The sequence below is a fragment of the Emydura macquarii genome, unplaced genomic scaffold (assembly GCF_026122565.2).
Source record: "Emydura macquarii macquarii isolate MOO-44397 ecotype Brisbane River unplaced genomic scaffold, CSIRO-AGI_Emac_v2 contig_3051, whole genome shotgun sequence".
NCBI lineage: Eukaryota > Metazoa > Chordata > Testudines > Chelidae > Emydura > Emydura macquarii.
This window is the reverse complement of record NW_027133188.1, coordinates 1-6,208: the sequence shown is the minus strand read 5'-3', so window position 1 is coordinate 6,208 and position 6,208 is coordinate 1. Positions and strand designations below refer to the sequence as shown.

Below are 6,208 nucleotides of genomic sequence, written 5' to 3'. Positions count from 1 at the left end.
CCCACTCCCCACCCTCCCCCCATCGCGCTGGGACCAGCTCCCCCCACAGGCTGAGGCTGCGGCTCAGAGCGGCCTGTACATTAGGGCCCCGGCGCTCTCACCCCTGCCCCCAGGGCAGGAAATGCCGGGACCTTCCCTCCATTCACTGGTCCTGTCACACTCACTGGGGTCCCCCCCACCCTTCTCCCGTGCCATTTCTGCCGGGGCTCTTCCTCCTCCCCCCTTGTTACATTACCCAGAGCTCTTCCCTTCCTGCTGCTGCAGTCCCCTCCCCTCCCCCTCAGCATCACCCTCACCCAACGCACCCAGCAACTGGCTCCTCCTAACCCCCTTCTCTGCCCCTCTCCCCTCCCACATGTGACAGGCCTGGTGCTGGGAACTGACGGGTGGGTGGCGGGGGGCAGGTGATGCCCTTCAGACCCTCCCCTGGGCACAGGCCTGGGGGCTGCTCAGCGCTGGGAGGGGACAGTCTCGGCTGCGGGTGTCGCTGTCAGGGACAGAGATTCCCTCCGGCCTGGGCTGGGACCGGGCAGATGATCAGGGGAGCCGCGTTTTCACCCCCAGCACTGAGACCAGGATAGAAATAAGGGCGAAGTGTCCCGGAGAAGGTGTCAGTGAAAGTGAAGAGCTGGGACCTGTCAGTGACATTGTAAAATGAGACCTCGCCCGCCTCATAGTCCAGGAAAATCCCCACCCGGCTGGGCCTGACGCTCACGGGGAGGAGGGTCGAGGGGGAGGTGCGGGCCTTGTATTCCCCATTCCTCAGCCACACGGCCCAGTATCCATTCCCAGGTGAGAGTGTGACTGTCCCCTTCCTGCTCACAGATTCCCTACAAACCCCCAGAGCCCAGTCAGTCTTGTCTCCCACCTCCACCTCCCAGTAACGCCTCCCGCCCAGGAACCCCTCAGTGCCCAGCACACAGGTACTAGTAACAAATCTCTCAGGATTGTCGGACAGATCCTGGCGTGTGTCTCCGTCTCTCACACGTTTCCGATCCTCAGACAGGACGAGCCAGGGATTTGCCGTGTCTGGATCCAGAGTCACGTCCACTGGGGAGAGAGTCACAGAGTCAGGGCCGGGGCAGGGGCTGGACATGGGGATCAAAGGGAAATTAACTTGTGTCCCCGTTAATCGCTGGGGGGGGGGGTTGTTGCCTGTTAAGGGGAGTCAGGGCCCCTCTCCCCCTGGGAGTGAACTTGAGGGGAAGGAGAGCAGGAGCGGGGGAGGGGAGGGGTGAGAAGGTGTGGGGAGGGGTAGGGGAGGGGAGGGCAGCCCAGGGACAGGGGAGGGGACAGACTGATGCTGGGAGAGGCAGAGGGGGGGCAGGCACAAGGGCAGGGGGAAGGAAAGGAGCAGGCACCAGGAGGACAGAGGAGGGTGGAGGGAGGGGCAGATCCCAGGGGCACAGAGAAGCAAGGGAAGGGGGGCACTAGGGGACAGAGGGGGGTGAGGCAATGGGGGGCTCCAAGGGGCAGGGGAATGAGGAGAGGGGGGGCTCTAGGGAGCAGAGGGGAGTGAAGAGGAGGGGCAGGTGCCAGGGGTGGGGGGGAGTGGGGCAGGTGCCAGGAGCAGGGGGGAGGGAACGGGCAGGCACCAGGGGCACAGAGTGAGGCAGGAGCCGGGGGTAGCGGGGGTGTCTAGGGCAGGGGTGATCACTGTAGGGCAGAGCGAGGGCTGGGGCAGGTGCCAGGGGGCAGAGTGGGGTGATGGGAGGGGCAGGTGTCGGGGGGCTAAGGCAGAAGAGGAGTCCCAGGGAGGCAGAGGGGGGGGGTGAAAGGAGGGGCTGGCCCCAGAGGACTAGAGGGAGCGGGAGAAGGGGCAGACGTCAAGAGGCAGAGGGGGAGTGTGGGAGTGTATCATTTGTACCCTGACCTGATGGCTACCTAGTGGACACTTACAGTAGGCCTGGTGCTGGTCACCGGGTCAAGTGAGGCTGCCTACAGGGAGCTGGAAGGTGGCCACTTTCACTCAGGCGCCTCACTGGCGGCGAGTTCCCGGGACTTGGCCGCTATCCACTAGATAGTAGAAAGTATTCAAGGTCGTAAACAAGATAGTTGTGTGAGCTAAGAAGCTACCAGTAATATGTAAGCTGTTCCCGTGTGAAGTAGGTGAAATCATATAATAGCCAATCAGCAATTGCGTGATTATTGTAAGCAAAGATGATTAAAAAGGTATATAAGCTGGAAAGCAAGAGGAAATAAACGATTCTGCTTGCAATCATATTGGTTGTTGTGCTTTATCCGTCCCGCATCCTCTGCCATCAGCAGTGGAATCCTCCCTCATCCTCTGCTATCAGCATTGGAACCCGATAGGGGAGGGTGGTGGGCACCAGGGGGCAGAGAGTTGTGAAGGAATAGGGGGCTCCAAGGGGCGTGGAAGGAGGAGAGGGGTAGGCTGGAGGGGGCAGAGGGGCAGTGAAAGCTGGGGCTGGCTCCAGGACACTAGAGGGGGTGAGGGAAGGGGCAGGCAGGCGGGGCAGAGGGATCTCAATGGGAGTGACGCACACCAGGGGGGCCAAGGATGGGGCAGGGGAATGCACAGGTGACAAGGTGACAAGGGGGGGTGAGGTGAGGGGCAGGCACAAGGGGGCAGAGGGGAGAGAGGGGAAAGGCAGACCCCAGGGGGCACCAGGGGAGCAAGGAAAGGGGCAGTTGTTAATGGGGAGAAAGTAAGGATAGCAGGGTAGAATGGGGGGGGGGGATGATGGACAAGGAAGTACAAGGGGGGCAGGGAGAGGGGTGTGGCAAAGGGCAGCCTTATGGGGGCAGAGGGTAATGGGGGGTGGGCACCAGGGAGGGAAGAGGGTGGATGAGGGGAGGGTGGGACCCAGAGGTTAAAGGGAGTGTGGGGACAGCAGGGGCCCAATGTGGGGCAAGAGAAGGGGCAGGCACCAGGGGCAGATGGGGTGAGGGAAGAGAGGGGCCCCAGGGGCTCAGAGGAGTGAAGGGAGGGGCTGGCACCAGGGGATGGGGGGTGGGGAGTGAAGGGTCAGGGGCTGGTGGGGGATGTGGAAGGTGGCGGGGGGAGGGGTGCAAGGGAAGGGGCAGACACCAGGGGGCGAGGGGAGGGTCTTGTGCCATTGGGTGATCGAGGGCTGTGGGACGTGGGAGCTGCAGGGTGGCGGTGCTGGCGCAGAGGGAGCCTGGGAGTGAGATGGGGAGCTCCGGGCTAGCAGGGCCCATTCACCACCGCACAGGAACTGGCTGTGGGGGTCACTGCTGGAGGGGGGAGGGTAGATCTGGCGCTCTGTCTTGCTTGACATGCTTGGTACCTGGGGCAGCCCCAGGGCAGGAGCCTGCGGGGGCTGGGGCTCCCCGGGGTGGGCTGGGCAGACAGTGCTCGGGTGAGGGGTATGTGGAGCAGGCAGATGTCCTGTTTTTTTGGACCTCAGAGGTGGTAACACTAACAGGCCCCCCAGTGGTGTTTGTGTGACTCTCCTGCCCTCCCTGCCCCCAGCTCTGTGCGGTAAGATACCCCGGAGTGCAGGGAGCCCTGGGCCAGTGGTGCTGCAATGTGTGTGCATGGCCCTTGGGCTCTCTGACTCCTCCTGGAGCTGCCCCAGACTCTCCCAGCATGCACCGGTGCACACACAGCCAGGCAGCATGCTGGGAGCAAACACACACACACACACACAGCTCAGCCACAGCTGTGAGGCAGAAAAGGTGCCGTGTGGGCACAATTTGCTGTAACTAGGTCTGGGGAGTGTCACAAGCTGGTTATAAAAACCCGTCTGCTCTTGCAATGGGGACAGGGCCTTCATTGCCCCAAACCCATAGACACAGAACAGCTCCTGTCTGGGCATGTTATGCTAGCAACGAATTACTAAAGCCCGGTCTGAGCATGCAAATCCTGGGAAGAGAGAGCTGGGCAGTTCAGTGCCAGTTATGGACAGGTGAGAATGTCCGTCCTGCAGAACCCAGCTACCGCCCTGGACAGCTGACAGCAGGGTCAGTATTTCCTCACCAATCAGCCCTTTCCCACAGGGGGCGTGTCCCCGCCCTGCAATAAACCCGGGTGTCGTCTGCCCCTTTCCATCTGCCCCAGTGACATTGCTGCTTCTAGCCTACTGAATTTCATAGGAAAATGCTTTGTGCAGGGAAAGGAGCAGAGAGCCCCAGGGGGAGGAGGGGTCTCATCCTGGATAAAATATCAGCGGGATGTGCAGTACCTGCGTAGAGCTGGGCGATTCTCCACCCTGCAACCAAGCACAGACAGAGGGGTGAGAACGCCCCTGAACACAGACAGGCTGAGCAGGAGACAATGTCAGACAAGGTGATACTGGGGGGAATGGAACTTACTGAGCTCAGCCTGGAGTTTCTCTAAAAAGAAAACAAAGAGAAACGCGTCAATATCACATGATCTCACCAGGGGAAGCGAGTCAAAAAGGCCTTAAAGCAGAGAGGTTAAAATCCTTAGACTGGCCTGGAGGCTACGTCAGCAACCAGAGCCTGGCACCCCCAGGGCAACAAAGGCATCAGCAAGGGGAGAAATACAGTAACCCTGTCCGGCCACTTGGCCAGGTGCAAGAGAGTGTTAGAGCCAAACAGGGATCCCTCAGCACATGGCAAATATTAACCCTGTGAGCCAGGAGAAAGGAGCGTTCAGTGCAGCAGGTGAAGTGTGTGATGGGAATTAATAGGGTAAAATTTAATTTGAAGAATTAACAGCCAGGGATACGAAAGAAAGACCAAGAAATTTCAGTCTATCAGAATCAGGATTCCTGTGAGAGAATTGATGGGTCCCCTGGATCAGCAGGGGATAAAAGGAGCAATTGGGGAGTGTAAGGACAATGCTGAGAAACTGATTTCCTTGCATCAGTTTTCACCATAGAAGGTGCTGGGGAGAGACCTGCCCTGGAGCTGCTCTGTTCAGGAAATAAAGATCTGGGATTGGGGTGTGAAGTGGAGATATTGGAACAAACTGGGAAGATAAAGAACCAAAAGTCCCCAAGTGCTGAGGGATCCCTGCCCGATGGCAAATGCCCAGGAGATCTGAAATGATGTCAGAGCGATAGAGCTGAGCTGCTAATACGAATGTGCATCTCACTAAAATCAGCTACTGTTCTGGAGAATCAGAGAGCTGGGAATGTCCATCTTGAAAATTTGACAGGGGTAATCCTGGGAATTACAGGCCAGTGAGCTCTCTGTCAGTACCTGCTGAACTGGGTGAAACAAGAACTAAAACAGGATTGTAACAGAGCTCCATGATCATGCCATGCTAAGGTCTAACCAGAACAGCTTCTGCAAAGGGAAATGGTGTCTCCCGAAATCTATCTGAAATCTCTGATCATGTCAATAAAATAGTGGACAAAGGAGAACCACTGACACAGTTTATGTGTTTGCAGTGTTGGTGGAGCTGGGTTGGTCCCAGAATATTAGAGAGACAAGGAGGGTGAGCCAACGGTTTCTCTGGACTTTCAAAAGCCTTTGACAAAGTTCCTCGCACAAGGTTATAAGGAAACTCAGTCACCATATTATGAGAGGTAAGACTGTCATGGATCAGAGACTGGGGCCTCTGTCAGAGACAGGATCCTAGACTAAACAGACTCGTCTTGTTTGCTCTGGCGACTCCTGTGTTCTTAAAAGCTTCTGTTTTGGAGTCTGCTTCAGCAACACACATAGCACTTGCTGAACAGGGCTGGATTGACTCCTGGGCTGAAAGTTCAGCATGTGCTTCACTTCCCTGCTGAATTGGAGCCCTAGTGAATATACATTTAAAGGCCTGTTTCTGGATCTAGATAATAATCCCCAGATAAAACTGATTCCCTTGAAGTTAAGGATCTCATGAAAATCCACTGTTATGATTGGCCAAGCAAATCAAGTCCGTACACTCAACTCAACAGCGTTTCTGTCTGGCTGTAATGCAATAGCTTTCGAAAACTTTCATTCGGTCAATTCCAACATTTTCAGGCCTTGTGCTCTAGGTGTCATTGGGCACAACCCTAGTGATCTTGGTGAAAAGAAGAAGACTGGAAAAGTCTGATTTTAGTGGAAATCAAGTTTACCCTTTTTTCTGATTTTCAGCAAAATCAACAGGCTTCTAACCAATGTGGGGATGAGGCGCAGCCTATAGAAAAAGAGTGTGCGACCCTCTGATTAAAAAAATTGTGCTCCAGGATCTAAAGTTCCAAGTGAGATTCTGTGCTCAGAACCTGCAGCCAGAGGCACACGAGAGCTAATGTCATTTTAGCCACCTTTGCATCTTCCC

At 56.6% G+C, this 6,208-nt stretch overlaps 1 long non-coding RNA gene across 1 annotated transcript; it reads right to left on the bottom strand.

Moving 5' to 3' along the window:
* Nucleotides 1–930: 930 nt before the first annotated feature.
* On the bottom strand, nucleotides 931–4,322 carry LOC137141384 (uncharacterized). Its single transcript, XR_010916611.1, has 3 exons — nucleotides 4,300–4,322; nucleotides 4,170–4,196; nucleotides 931–1,050 (listed from the first exon to the last, which is right to left on the bottom strand). It is a non-coding gene; the product is annotated as an uncharacterized lncRNA (long non-coding RNA).
* Nucleotides 4,323–6,208: the final 1,886 nt, after the last annotated feature.